Source organism: Centroberyx affinis, unplaced genomic scaffold (assembly GCF_046629955.1).
Source record: "Centroberyx affinis isolate AG114_WGS23_722 - 3 ecotype Tasmania unplaced genomic scaffold, CSIRO-AGI_Caff_v1 ptg001414l_1, whole genome shotgun sequence".
NCBI lineage: Eukaryota > Metazoa > Chordata > Actinopteri > Beryciformes > Berycidae > Centroberyx > Centroberyx affinis.
In genome coordinates, this window is record NW_027279892.1 from 43,269 (window position 1) to 59,759 (window position 16,491).

The 16,491-nt window shown below is 42.5% G+C and overlaps 1 pseudogene; it reads right to left on the minus strand.

The window, feature by feature from the left end:
• Window positions 1-285: 285 nt before the first annotated feature.
• On the minus strand, window positions 286-13,966 carry LOC139649968 (uncharacterized; annotated as a pseudogene).
• Between the last annotated feature and the right edge of the window lie 2,525 nt (window positions 13,967-16,491).

The following is a 16,491-nucleotide window of genomic DNA, read 5'->3' on the forward strand; positions in this document are numbered from 1 at the left end:
CACTATAAGAGTTTGTGGCAAGATAAAAATTAACAAATGCGTTACTCTATATGTAATCAAAAATATATTAAGAAATGTATTGGCTTCAACACACGATCACAAAAAAGAGAGGAAACTGACCAGTTCTGTTTTCCAGGAACAGATAAAACCTTTGTCTCAAGTCATTTTTAGAGTTATCTCTCCAGGATTACAAGACTATAGGATCACTATGAGGAGGTTTTAGGTTGCTAAACAATCCTACATGATGACATTATTTGATGTCGCTGCAATTGTATGTGTCCCTGCTGGCTACACCTCCTCAGTGGAAGTGCTGGGAATATGGCGGGAGTTGGAGGGAGGCGAGTCCACTTCAAAAACGTCATCCTCCATGCCTTCTTCGATGGGTTTCATCAGCGACGAGGCCTTGGTGCCGGGCGATTTTTCTACAAATAAAAAATGGTGTTAAAGCAATATTCCACTTAGTTTTAACATGGGGGTTATATGGCACTTGACTGCCATGAAAGCCATAATGTTAACTCATCACCAAGTTCAGATGCAGCTGGACGAGTTTGTAGCATTAGGATTTTTACTCCCCATTCATTTGAATGAAGCCACGAAAATAGACTGAAAACTGACATTTAACACAACGGTGAACAGATTCAACAACAGATCCTGCTTTCAAGACAACAAAGCATCCTGGGTCCTTCATCATGTTGCATTTCTATTCTTGGTTTACACAAAAATTTGTATTAAAAAATAAAAGTAGATCCGATCTCCCAAACAGGTTCTCTTCTATCAATAAAAATGCGATTTGGCAGAATTATGTTCTAAAACGTTGGACCCACAGTCAGTTGAAAATCACAGCAGCAGGATCTGTTGTTGAATCTGTTCACCATTGTGTTAAATGTAAGTTTTCAGGCTATTTTTGTGGCTTCATTCAAATGAATGGGAAGTAAAAATCCTAATGCTACAAACTCGTCCAGCAGCATCTGATCTTGGTCAGTAGTTTATATTCTGGTTTTCATGGTGGTCAAGTGCCGAATAACCCCCATGTTAAGACTACGTGGAATATTGCTTTACGGTTGAATCAGCTCATGGGTTTTTATATGTACATAGCTTTATTTGTGATGTGCTCATGTGAACAACAAATGCACCATCCAGGCTCCACAACAGAGGTAGTCACAGGTCACAAACTACACAAACCTTCATCCATATAACAAACAATCCAAACTAGAAGAGGTTATTATCCAATATGCGTACATAGACACACACACATTTACCCCAGACCCCAGCACAGTAAGAGTGGACCGGATAGAGACAGCTAGAGGATGGGGACGAGTGAAAGCACTATGAATGCTTATCCAGGCTCCAGCCGTAGCATACGCAATTATCCCTAACAGCTGCTGTATTTTTACTACAAAATGGGCCAGAGACTGCATTAGACTCTAAGAGCCATTCTCCCAAATAGAAATGGAGCCGTTCGCCCGGACTAAAAGGCATGTCGAACAGCAACGCTCCACTAAAAGTGCTTGAAGTCAATGCCTAGGCTACACCAGATCCAAATATTTGATTTTACAAAGTGTCTCATCCAAATGCATGTGCAGCATTCACTCTGTATTGTAGCATGTATGGTATGAACGAGTGCTATATCTACAGTAGGGTTCAACCCATAATTGGACTGAAGCTGCCGATAACCTTTATTTAGTGCCGATATGCAGTCTTTTTGGCTCATTTTTCTTTGCTCATTTTCGTGCCAAAATATGAAAAAAACAATCAAGTATTCAATGTTTCCCCTAGAAATTCATTCTTGTCAGGGTGGAAAAGCCTCTGAAACAGCATGTAGACCATGGCACTCTCCATTGAAACCCAGGATATTTATACGAATACTAACAAAACATGCATACTCATGCATACTAATGTAGAATTTGATCAAAATGTCTCATTTTAACCAATTCAGGTTAAGGGCTTCCCATAGACAATATGTAATCAATCAAACTGCATCATATCAGAGGTGGGCAAAACTGACTGGCCGATATTTTGAATTTTAATAAAACGCCAATATCGGCACGATATACCAGCAAACCGCTACTGGTCTAAACCCAATCTACACCCATATAAATTAAGTGCTAAACTCAGATGTTAAAATGACAGGCCAGGTTACAAGGGGAACACACTTTTAGAACAGGCAAAATAGAGAGCTTTCGGGGGTTAATTCCACTAGAGGTGGTTTGAAGGAACTATGTAATGATTTGGTTACGTAGTGAATTGAATAGGGAGTCAGGACAGTCAATTTGGGTTGGGGGAGAGGGGGGGGGGGGGGTAACAATGGTAGGGTGAGATAAAAGAGATGGTCTTACACCCCTGTCAGGGAATGGCTCAATCTGAGGGAGTGGGCTGAGTCACAGCTGGAGGAGGGATAGGAGGAAAATCGTCAGAGAAAGGCTGACACAACTGCTAAAAAAAACCCATGCACCCTATTAGGAAACAAACCACTGCTCCCACAGACGTGACAAAATGAGATATGATCACAGAGATTATACAGAGGGCTTTCTAGGTGATGTGATACACCATTTGGCGGCCATATTGGAGGTCTCAGCTCTTGGGCAACAGTGGCTGAGAACAGGTAATTGTTTAAACCACAAAACTGGAATGATTTTCTTTCTATGGTTTAAACACATAACCTGGCCATCCCAACAGAATTCAATACATATGGTAAATTTGTGTGTTGATTTTGACTGGAAACTGATCATTTGTGTTTAGATAATAGCTTGATAGCTAGCTATCCATAGTATCTGGTCACCTATCACTGTCTTGTTGTTAACACATCTGATTTACATTAGCTAATGTATTTAGTAGAAGGTAGTGTTAGTAGTGGCTAGTAGTTGCATGTTAATATTAACAGTGGTTGCTTAATTAGCCTGCTGGCTAGTTAGCTAGCTAACAGTTTGTTCAGGTTAACTGAGCTGACTCTCAAGCTACAACTCAGAGTGTTTTGGAGTAGAGACTAGAGCTAAAGACAAGACAGTTGACTGTGTCACAGTTATTTAATATGGAAACAAATCTACTTTAGACTATTCATTTTTACTTATGGATACTACAACAATCTTTTTCAGGTAGCTAACAGTCGCAAACATGCCCACTATGCCCATTGTTTGGTTGCAGTAACAGATTAAGTCACTGGATGGCACTCCTTGTTTTTACTGAGACTGAGTTACAGCAACAGGTTACTACTCCCAGTTTGTCTCCTGACAAGTAGCTTGTCTCTTCAGTAACGATTTGGTACGTGTTAAACTATATCAATCTACATGTAGTGTAGTGCACGTTACAAGTGGCACTTGTAACGTGCTTGGTCGTGTCTTAGCTTAGATTAGCTTTAGGGAAGTAGGCTGCTCCAAGATAGCATGACAGAGCCAGATAACGTCAGTATTGGGATTTCACACATGTACCACTTTATTCACCTGTACTCAACCATACAATGCCTGGTCTCTACGGCACTATAATCTCTCAACATACGTAGATTGATATAGTTTAACACGTACCAAACCGTTACTGAAGAGACAAGCTACTCGTCAGGAGACAGACTGGGAGTAGTAGGCTACTCAACCTGTTGCTGTAACTCAGTCTCAGTAAAAACAAGGAGTGCCACCCAGTGACTTAATCTGTTACTGCAACCAAACAATGTTCCAAAAGCATAGTAGGCATATTTGCGACTGTTACACTATCTCTCTTTTTCAGCCCGGTTGTTATATATTTAGCTATATAGCCAATTGAGAATATTCAACCTCCATGATGGTGCAAGACGTGGTTGTCAGACTTGTGATGCAACTGCAAAACCGCTATTCAGCATATCAGAATAAGTCTTTCACAACAATATACTGTACACCACCGATGCATCATCAGGCAAACAACCACCAATAGAAACATAAATCAAGTTTAAGAAAAGCTTTAATATTTTGAATTTGATCCTACTTATGATGATGCATGCTCTGAATTTAGCCCTTTAATGTAAATGTCAGCCTATAGGTGGGTAGTCTATTCCACAAACAAAAATGTGGCTCAACTGACTTTATGTGGTTTCACCTGTTCGACACCTCCTGTTTTTACTCTAGGAACCACATTTGTTGCTAGACAGGGCTAAAACACAATTAAGATTTTAATGTTATCTAACGCTAGAAAGAAGATAAGGGATGCACGAAGGGGAACGGAAAAGGTTGTCATGACATACTTGCCAAGGACACACTGAAATGTATACCTTTTGCATCTCACAACTTATTCATTCAGTGTTGTGGGAGACAGACATCACCAGGGGAAATAATGTGTAACATAGCTCTAAAACAGTGGTTCTCAACCTGGGGTCCGGGGACCACCAGGGGTCCTCAAGGGGGTTCCAGGGGGCCCCCAGCAAATGGATGAATTGTTAAACTTCAGCACTGTTTCATTTACAAGAAGTTAACACATTTAGAGAATGTACAAGAATGACTGTTTTGGTCATAGCTTCACTGTTATTGCTCTACCTACAATACAGATACCGTAGTCATGGAATTCTGGACAAAATCATATCTGACTATAAAAATATTTTCAGATTTGGGTCAGAGAGACAAAGTCTCATCAAATGGGGGTCTGTGTCCCTAATGTGGACTAAATTAGGGTCCTTGACGTGAAAAAGGTTGAGAATCACTGCTCTAAAAGAACTAAACAACGTTGAAAAACATAGTTTAGGCTCAAGAAAACTACTGACATGCTAGTTAAGTAACTAAGTCACAAGATAAGGGAATGGCCACTAGAATCTTTGTTTCTTTCAAAAAAAGAATGAATAAAATCTTTAAAGAGACTCATTACTCCTTGATCCAAGATCAGTACTCCTACTCTGATAGGCTTTGTAAATGCAGGCCCAAATTCTCACAGGATCACACCAAGTTTCTGGTGTAATTGTCCTGTTGTCAGCTTATTGGTCATCTACAGGCTACAACCATGGCAGAACAACTTGTTGGTTGCTGTCACTTACGGAGCGAGGAGCCAGCGGATCCTCCACGTAGGATCTGGTTCAGCACATCGTCAGTGTCACTGGTGCTCGCCATGCTATTCCTCATCTGCATCATAGAAAGCTGGGAGCACAGGCTGGGCTGGCGGTCCATCTTCTTCACTGCCTGGGATGGATCCACCACCACCACCATCATCATCATCATCATGTCATCATCCTTACCAATATCATTAGCCTCATCATTATTATCACCGTCATCATGCATCAATCAGAAAATGTAGCTTTTCTAGTTTTGTTCTTAATCCTGCATGTCTTAATGATCTAAGGGTTGAGATGTTTTCTGTGTAGGGATCATGTGGGACATTTTTGCCATAATCTGATAACAGAGCTGAGCTCACCTTGTCACTGAGTGTGGGGTCGTTGAGAGAGTACAGTTTGTTGGTGATGTCTTTGCCAATGAGGTACCTGAACACCTCACTGAGGAAAGTGTCTGACTCCAGGAAGAAGGTGAGCCTCTCTCGGGACCAACACAGGAACTTACAGTTCTCCTCTGCCATGATGGTCACCTGTTAGTCAACCAATATAGGGGCACATCACATGGGTGAGGTTTTCAAGGAATCTGGGATAAAGTCCTCTGGAGCAAAACAGTGGAGATATCTACACTGAGAGTACAAAATAGTAGGCCCATCTGCTCCTTCCATGAAATGAGCAGGAGAATCTAGTTTGAATGCTCTTATCCATTTCGAAGAAAGATTTGAGACAGTTGAGACGTGGATTGGGCTTCAGCTCAAAGTTAGGAAGGTGGTCCTAATATTTTGTACAATTGGTGTATTTTGTGTTTACATGAGCGTTATCGTATCTGATCCTCCTATTACCTGGAACTTCTCTCCTCTGTGCATCTCAGTCGACCTGAACTCTGGAGAGTCAATGAAGGCATTGGTGTAGATGTTGTGGAGGAAATGGCCTCGATACGATACCTTCATCCTGTCACACAGCAACTTAAAAGTCAAAACCCCAGTGAATCTCAAAAACACAACTACATACAGTACATACTAGGGTTCGAATTACAGTACCGATATATTTTGGACTAAAGCAGCCAATAGTTGATATTTTGTGCCAGTATTCAATATCTTTAAATTTGACCATTTTCATGGCAATAAATTCCCCCAAAAATTGTAAGTGTTCAGTGTTTCTTGTTGTGTTTTTATTGTTGTCAGGGTGAAAAAGCATCTGAAACAGCATTGAGACCATGGGACACTAAAACTGTACGGAAGCGAATTAGGGTCACATGTGGAAAAAATTATTTGAGATGATTGATTATTTGAGATGAATCTCAGAATTCTAAGAATAGTCATAATTCTGAGATTAAAGTCAGAATTCTGAGATTCATCTCAGGACTCTCACACTTTCACGTGGCCCTCTTCCGTACCAAGATGATAACACAGAAAAAGAAGAAGAAGAAGAAGATATTCATGCATATACATTAGGGCTGGACAATATATCGATATTATATCGATATCGTGATATGAGACTAGATATCGTCTTAGATTTTGGATATGGTAATATCGTGATATGGCATAAGTGTTGTCTTTTCCTGGTTTTAAAGGCTGCATTACAGTAAAGTGATTTAATTTTCTGAACTTACCAGACTGTTCTAGCTGTTCTATTATTTGCCTTTACCCACTTAGTCATTATATCCACATTACTGATGATTATTTATCAAAAATCTCATTGTGTACATATTTTGTGAAAGCACCAATAGTCATCCCTACAATATTGTCGCAATATCGATATCGAGGTATTTGGTCAAAAATATTGTGATATTCGATTTTGTCCATATCGCCCAGCCCTACTTACAATTGAACATTTAGCCCACTTCGTAGAAAATACCGAGATATATATTGCGTATCGCCATTCAGCCTAAAAATACCGAGATATGATTTTTGGTCCATATCGACCAGCCCTAATATACATGAGGAATCTGATCAAAAAAATGTCATTAGAATCAATTCAGATTAAGGGCTTCCCATAGACAGCGTTGTATTGATCAATTATACAATAAAATAAATTGTACCAGCATTAGGGGTGGGCGACACTAACTGGCTGATAAAGACCAATAAAAGTCCAATATCGACCCGATACAGCAGTCTAACCCGGATACATACAACACAACAACTGCCTATTGAGAGTCGAATAGTACGTACTTTCCTTTGAGGAGAATGCTGAGGCGCTCGTCCACGGAGGTCTTGTCCTCGGCGGCGTAGGCCTGGCCTTTCTTCAGGGTCTGGATGGTGCAGAACTGGCCCGTGAGCCTCTGGAACAGAGCCTCTCGCACGTGGAGGGGCTCGAACATCCGCTTGTACACCGACCTCAGTTCCCTGTCGATCTTGATCTGACGGAGCAGAACGACAGCCTTGCAGTCAGACCTCATTATTGACGTAGTTTGGTAAGACCAGATTTCAATCATGTGGCTTGTAGTCCACGTGAAAACAACATATTCAAAGAGTTCTAAGAAAAGGAGCGGTGAGGAGGGTAGACGGGTCTCCTATCTCATTATGAAAAGTCGTGGTCTCATTCTGTCAGCCCGTCGGAGGCCCCTTACTTACCGAAAGTCCCCCGGTGGCACCCATGGATTTTTATAAAAACCTGCATCTCATTATGGTAAAGAAGGGACCAAACCCAGGAGAATATGCCGCTTCGTTCCGGAGACAGGCGTGAAAAACTAAAACCCTGAGCCTCAACGGGGCAAAAAAAAAACAAAAAAAAAACACACCGCTCCTTGAGTATTTCAATTTGGTGAAACACTTGAGTGCCCTGAATGGAAAGTGACCGCGAGACTCCGAATGAGGTCACGGCGAGGCCTCGGGATGCGGCGGAACTCACCGGCCTGCGCTTGTACAGAAGGAAGAAGAAGTGCATGAAGTTGACCACCAGGAAGACCGCGTTCCACACCATCACGTCCAGGTTGCACCTGTATAGCGTCGCCCACGCAATGAAGAGACTGCATCCTGTCGGGATTGAAAAACGACAATTTCAACTTTTTTTTTTTTAGTAAAACATATGACTGCATGTTAACACGTTTATCTAATGTCCAACTTCACATAAATCACATGCCTGATTACTTTAAATAGAAAAAAAAGAAGTCCACACCACTGGTGTTCTAGGTGCTCTTAAAGTGAAAAAGAGGGGGGCGAAGGAGTGTCCAAGAATTTAAAAAGCTATTATTAGCATGGCAATTTAAAAAAAAAAAAAAAAAAAAAAAAGCCAACATATGAGTGGATTTTTCCATTGGCCTTTCACTCCTTCCATCTGCCGTTGCCAGAAACTCTGAAAGCTTTGCCTCCGTTTGCTCTGGAAGAACAGCGCCCTCTTCCTGTTTTGTGCCGTAAAGCGATCCAGCAGATTTCCCTCCAAATCTGAACTGGTGGCTCACAATGTAAAATGCAGAATGTAGAAGCTGCCAATCGTCTCAGCAGTAGTCTCATTTGTTTACAGTATTTTTTACGAATATTACAACAAATGTGGTAATAATTTGCTGCAGAGCACCTTTAATTAGACTGAAGATAGGCTGGGGCCCAAGGACACACACACACACACACACACACACACACATCAAGAGGCTGTGATAAATTTAGCATTCCGCACTACTCCCAGCTTCTATCAGCTTTGATCCCCGGCGCAGGAATGCCATCAGCAGGCGGGCGCTGCGAGGCTGACCTGTCATCAGGAGGAGGCGCAGCAGGATCATGTGCAGAGCCAGCGTAGTGGGGATGATCAGACCCAGCAGCAGGGACAGGTTCCCCAGGTGGAAGAGGAGGTGGTGGGCTTCCTCCCACTCCTGGCAGGCGGTGGCGTTGGGCTCCAGAGCCAGCCCTCCTGCCCCGCCGGACCCCGCCGGAGTGGCCGAGGGGAAGGGAGCCAGGGTGGTGAAGAGGAGGGTGGAGATCTCGGGGGGAGAAGACATCCTGCGGCAGGGTCACCTACACACGCACACATACACACACAGAGAGAGAATAATAGGGCAGGGATTGAGGAAATGTGCCTGAGAAAACCAGAAAACCACTCTGACTGATGAATTAGGCTTGAGAACGCAGCCTTTTGGTCCCAAGAGATTTCTATTCATCTTTGCAACTGACAGTATGTGATTATTTTATTGGCATAATACTGCAATGTCAACAATGTCACATCAACATCAGCCCAGAATAGGCCTGCACATGGAAAACCCCCATGTAAACATGAGCTGGCCTAATCAAAGCCTATTTGTTAAACTAGATGTGGTTGTAGAATTAGATCACAACAATTTCTAACACAAACATTCAATGCTTTTATCTGTCAAACTACACACAGCATAATATATTCCCACTATGACAGTATCAGCTGCTGCGTTTTTCTAGTTCAGGCTGATGTCCAACAAACGAGCGCAACGGGAGGGCAAAAATAGACGTGGAGATACACATGTAGGCCTACAACAGTGGAATTTCTTAGAGCGACAACTTTCTAACTGCTCGTCAAAACTACCGCGAGGAAAATTGTTTACTTACCGATTCAGCGGCGGCCGATTAACTGAGTCTTTGAGCAGACAAAAGAAGGAAAAGATGGCAATAAAAATGTGTTGAGGCACTAAGGTTATGAATGTAGGCTGGTTCCTCGGATGGGGGGGCTGCACAGTGTGAGTCGCACATTCCAGAGAGCTGACAGGCAGCGACTAAAATGGGCAAGAAGCGCAGAGCAGCGCATCTGCAGTGAGCGAGAGTCCCGGCAGGGGGGGATAGAGGCCCGATACGCTCCGTTCTCTTGTATGGGGACGGCGGCACACCAAACTCCATGACAAAATCTGACAATTTCATGTTTCCTTGCTTCTCGGCGAAGCTACACATCTGGTAAAACGTGACTTAAGATACTCTACGAATATATGGAGTCTTCTGGTAAATTCGGCATAAAAGTAATCCACCATGCACGACTTAATTTCAATAAAATTGCATTTACAACTGTTCACACTCGCTGCCGTTCATCAAGGTTTAACTGGTGAAAGAACATTGTGGGAATACAGGGCGAATCAACTCTAAAAGTTGAAATTTTACAGATGTAACCGCTGCTTGGTGAATATGTTGTACGCCGGAGTGAAGAATGACTCCTCACGAATCGGTAAATGTCTTATGTCGTGTGTGTGTGTGTGTGTGTTTACCGATAAGAAAAAGCTACATTAAACATTGCTTTTGAACAGAGTTTGGCGCGACTTCCTCTCCCCACGAAAGAGCGGAACGTATCGGCGCGGGGAGAGATAAAACTATAAATGGATGTTAACACCTCTCTTAAAAAATGAAAGGTTAATAAGTAATTTAGTTGTTTAGTAATACTACCATCTAACGGATACTTGACCCTTTCTGAAATCATGTGTGGTTTAGAGTTAAATGGAAAACATTTGCATGGTAGAATATTTGGGACAGACCAGACGAGATCGGCGCCGACAGCCACAAGTTCAGCACCATGGACAGTGTATCATTATATTGCACATGATATGAATGTTACTCCAAGAAAAAAACAGTCTGCACAGCAAAAATAACCTTTATCATCCCATATTTACAATACAATATAGACTACAATTATACATCCACATTATACATTTGCACAAACACAGTACATTAAAAAATAGGCAACAATCAAGTCAATATTGACCTCACAATCTTCCACAATTAAGACATCTACAGCCACCTTTTGAGTTGACTTTATGATGTACATTCATTATATACATCCAAGTAGGATCAAACTGATGTTAGATAAACATAGGTTGTTTTAAGTTTCCCTTCACTTTCCCCTTTAGGAATAAATAAATAAAAATCATGTCTCTCTCTGAGGCGTCAATTCTAGTCTATGGCAAAATATACTTTTCCATTTAAACCTCAGAACTCGCTGACATCCACGAAATTCCTGTGAACAAAGGGGAGCAATGATTGATGACATTTGATGACATTTGGTCAATGTGATAAATTATTAGACTAAGGTCACCGAACTATCAGCTCAGAGGGAACATATAGTCCTGAATGTCAGATTGGAGTTTTAATTCTACAAATGTTTCTCAGGGACAGAGCTGCTCTGGAGGTAGAAATAATCTTTAATCTAATAATGGCAATTCATCTTTTCATTCATTTGACCATGGCATTCATGATGTGTTAAGGTCAGCAGCTTGCTTACTAGCTAGACTACTACTACTCTAGGTAAGCTAGTTAGTTATAGCTATCTATAGTAGCCTAGGGCTGAACAATTAATCGAAATTTATATCGAAATTGCAATATGGCCTACTGCAATTTTCAAATCGCAGGAGGTGCAATATTTGTTAAAGGTGAAATATGTGTCAAAATACCATTTTAAATTAAATATTGTGGTGCTGCAGAGATGTCCTGGCCTACACATCATATTCTACAGACTTAAGAAAACATCTTTGTTTGGTACAGATCCCCGCAAAAATCACACCATAATCATTTTAATACGTCTTTCAACGAAAATGAGAATAATGTAAAAATGATCATTCCCTCTAATTTCGCAAATCATATCGCAATGGCAATATCAGTCAAAATAATCGCAATTAGATATTTTTTTTTTTAAGTTAGCAACTTAGCAAAAGCACTGGGATTCATAATATTAGCTTCCTCATCCCTTACCTTTGGACTTTTTCATTGGGCGTCAGTCTATCATTAGCCTACTTAGCCAGAAAAAAAATGGCTCTTGGGCTCTCAGCTCAACCAATCAGATCATTTCTGCCTTTTGTTTAACGTCAAAGCTCCCCTACTGTGATTCTATTTTATTTTTTCAATTAGATTTGTCTTCCAAATAAATGTTTGGCAAATTTGTGCTTGCTCTTTGCTCTCCATCCTAATGGTAAAAACCACAAGATCAAATGTGGACTCACTGGGCTGTAATGGAGAGTGCCCAACTGCCGCCCATGCAGACACTCAGCGAGTAAGAGTAAAACCCTAATAAAGTGTTACAGTGTATTTCGCATGCAGCAGTCTCCGGTCAGGCAGTCCTTCCGCCCTGCACCGGCACTTGCAGAAAGGCATCTGTCCTTTCTAATTCGGGCCCCGGCATGTGGCAGTAGCTGGGTAACCGGAGATCATACCGGTGCCCGCGGCTGTCGAACGCCTTGTCGTTGAGGGAGTACAGCTTCTCCGCGATGTCGTTGCGCACCACCAGGGCGAAGATCTTGGCTATGTAGCGGTGCTTGGCGAAAAGCAGATAGAGCTTCTTCCTCCTCCACGCCACGTATCTACAGCGGTTATCGGCACGCAGCGTGACCTATTGAGAAGACACACAACAGAAGGAATGGTTATCTATAGAAAAAAAAAAAAAGAAAAAAAAAAAGAATTAAAAAGGCAATTAGGGATATTTCATGGGTGTCTCTTGATAATATCTTCTCAGTTATTAGCTCCACTCTGTCCCCAGACATTTAGTGGATACAAGCAGCAGCATAACTTAGGGCAATGGTTCTCAACGTGGGGTCCGGGGGCCCCCAGGGGTCCTTGAGGGCGTTCCAGGGGGTCCCCAGCAAATTCATAAATTGTTGAACTTCACCATTATTTCATTTACAAGAAGTCAACACAGTTAGAGAATGTAGAAGAATGACCCTTTCAATCATATTTTCACTGTTATCTCTCTACCTACAAGACAGATAGTTATGGAATTCTGGACAAAATCATATCTAACAATAAAAATATTCTCAGATTTGCATCTGAGAGACAAAATCTCATCATATGGGGGTTCGTGGCCCTAATGTGGACTAAATTAGGGTCCTTGATATGAAAAAGGTTGAGAATCACTGACTTAGGGGTTAGTGAATTTTATTTATTTATTTTTTGTATTAACCTGAAATACACCCTCCTCTGATGGTCTGAGGGAGTCCCATTCAGGGGAATCCAGAAACTGGAACGGGTGGATGTAATGCAGAAACTCCCCATTCACCGTCACGCGGATTCTGTGGGGAAAACGGGAGGGAAAGTTGCCATGAACTGACGCTCTCCACAACGGAAGAAACTGTTTACGATAGGCTCTTGTATGGAGAGAACGTCATGCCAAACTCCCAAAATCGATCAAAAATGTACCAGTGTAGCCAAACACACACCTCGTAAAGCATTGCATAAGACCTTTAAGGAACCAGAGCCACTCTTCGGCATACAAATTATCCACCAAAAAAACGCGCTTATTTCAATAAAAGTCTAGGTTCGTCTGTTATTCCCCCACAATATTTTATCAAAACACACCGTGGTGGGCGGTAGCGGGCGGTGAACCAATTCTAAAAGTTCTGATTTTAATGAATATGTGCTTATTGGTGGATTACTTGTATGCCGAATTTACCAGAAGGCCCTCACGATTCGCGAGATGTCTTAAGTATTGTTCTACGTTTGCCGATAAGTAAAGCAATGTTAAATTCCCAGAGTTTTGAAGGGAGTTTCGCGCGGTAACGTTGTCTCCGCACAAGATGCAAACCAGAGCTGATGTGTGGCACCTGCCGGACAGGAGCACCGACAGCTTATCGATAACGGTTTTGCCCTCCATGGCGAAGCAGTGGTCTTTCTCTATGGTGTGGATGTCCCCCTCACAGCAGGCGACTATCTTCCTGAAATGGGTGAGCGACACGCCGAGTTTTTTGAACATGCAGCTGTACAGGTCCTGGAAGTCCTTCTCGAAAGTAACGTTCCTCAGCCTGTAGGAGACGTGCAGCACTTGACCGACGCACACCCCGAACAGGGCGAAACTCCACAGAAACGTGTCCGTGGTGCACGAGTCCGACCATGCCCAGATAGTGGTGCAGAAAAACCCGAGAGTCAGGAAGGTGAACAGGTAGAGAAGCCCGTAAAAGCCGCTGCCGCCCATGAAGCCCAAGACGAGGAAGATGTTGGCGAGGTGGAACACGGAGCCCTCGGAGCCGTCTCTCCATTCCTCACACAACGGGTAATCCACCGCCGCCGTCTCCGCGGTGAAGTTCATGGCTTCGAAATCAGGAGGCTCCATGTCTACAAAAGTGATCGAAAACAACAACAACAACAACAACAACAACAACAACAAAAAACACTACCGGTACATTTTACCCAAGGAGGGCTACCGTCTCCCAAATCCTGTGGGATGTTCCGAAAAAAGTGCCAAGACCGGGCTAAAAAAAAAACCCCATAAAGAGCTGAAACACGTCAAATGACTTCTGAGAACTAGCTGCGTCAATCTCGAGAGAATTAGCTCGGATAAGACCGGAAATTGCTTTCAAAATAAACGTCCACAATGGGCCATGAGTAAAAAATAAATAAATACTAGAGTACTGGGGTGTACAGAGCAACAAAATTGTATCAAACGAATTGGAATCATTAGGTTAACCGGAATGAAACTGTAGCTGCAAACAGTTTGGTGTAAATTTTATGTCTGTGTCATTTTATTATTTTTGGCAACCTGAATGGTTACTATGTAGCCTGTGGTGCATCTTGGGGTCTGTGTTGCTATGAGTAAGTGCTCTAAAAAGGACATTTTGGGAGACAAAAACACAATTGTATTGCCAAGTAGCCTACTACAGATTCCGACCTACATGTATTGCATTGCAAAACATTTAGCAATTAGGATTAATAACAAAAGTCCCCCTTTTCATTCCTACTGGCTCAACATTAGTTACATGACTTTTTCAACTATTGTCAAGCCAGCCAGAATTGCAAAAATGGGACTTCATGGCAACGGTTTTACTGAATAGTGAAGCTTTTATTGTGAAGGTTAAATCGCTTTATTTCCGGTCTACCTGTCTCTGGCTTGACGAAGCTTTAAAATATGATCCACACGTGACAATACAAATGACAGCAGTGATTCCCCTCGGTCCTGTCTACCAGCTATTAACTGATACATTTTATGGATTATTTAGATGCATAGTAGAAAAAGTAAAAGTAAACAAGAGAGATGGCAAAGTAACAGAGCGGTGTGTGTGTGTGTGTGTGTGTGTGTGTGTGTCTGGACTGTGATGTCCTCTCATTAATCAGACCTGGGGAGGGCTATAGGGGTGAGTGATCTTTCTGGGCTAAAATAGAAGCAGCCCTCCCACTGTGTTACCTGGCCAGTCAAGGTGACTTTGACTCTCTGCTGGATGAGAGAAACGGAGTGTGGGTGAAATATCTGGGACAGCAGCAGAGAGGACAGAGAACCCCTGGGCCCGCTGCTCATATCGCAGACAGACACGGGGAGTCGTAACTTGCCGCCGCTGGTCTCACTGGGTCTGGCCCTGTTTGGGTTAATAAGGACAATGGGAAGCAATGGAAATGGAAAACATGATGTGTGTGTGTGTATGTCTGTGTGTGGGGGGGGGGTGCCAGCGTTGGTGCTATTATTGTTGGGGGTGAGAGAACAAGATGGAAGATTGAGGTTTGTGTATGTGGGGGGGGGGGGGTGAGGGTGGGAGTGTGTGTGTGTGTGGGGGGGGCAAGGTTGTGTGTATGCATGCATAAAGGTAATATGAAGGGATGTACGTTTTTTTCCCTGCTGCGCCATCCAGAGGGATCATCAAGACACCTAACACCGGCTATTTATAGAGCAATTCCACCCTGGAGAGTCCGTGTGTGTGTGTGTGTGTGTGTGTGTGTGTGTGACTATGTGGGCGTGTGCAAGAAAGCAAGTGTGTGTGCATATATGCATACCTTCCTTCATGTTTGGGTGTGAGTCCGACAGATGACAAAGTGCCAATTAGCGCTAATGTTGGTGTGTATATGTAGGGAATAAGGCTGTGTAGTTGTTGCTGTTGGAAAGAGCATGTGTCCAAACACACACACACACACACACACACACACACCGTACCCATACACATTCCTCAGAGACAAACAGCAATAATTAATCTCTTTCAGAGGATGTACTTTGGCGTTAGCTGTCATTGCTCTGTTATTTTTGGCCGTCCCTGGACAGATTAATTTTGTCGGCAGAGTTGTTGCCAGAGGCTTCGATCTTGCTGGATTACATTTAACCTGGCATTAACATACATTTTTAGAATATATATCGCTATGTTCTTTAAAGGTGCAGTGTGTATCATTATAACACCAATAACCCGTTGCCACATTGATTTTGAGACAAGAGCATAATTACCATAAACAAACAAGACCATCGCTGAGGAGATTGGCAGCCTCTACGCTGCATTGCACATTGTGTGACACCAGGTCGGATTTGGCGGGAAATCTGCTGGATCGCGTTACGGCACAAAACAGGAAGAGGGCGCTGTACTTCCAGAGCAAACGGAGCTAAAGCTTTCAGAAAAAATCATTTCGAACATGTTTATCCTCTTCAGTAAAGCCAAACTCCACTCTCACTGGTGTGAGATAGAGGCGACCAATCGTCTCCACCGTGGACTCATTTGTTTAGTAATTATACCAAGTTATCACAATTAAACTGACAGTGATACATTGATGTTTAAAATGCTACATGTAGCACCTTGCAAATTGACAGTAAACACCTTGTCTTGCTCGTTCCCCATCCGCCAGTATCCTGAAAATATTTTTTATAATAAGAGTGTTGCTATCTGAGCT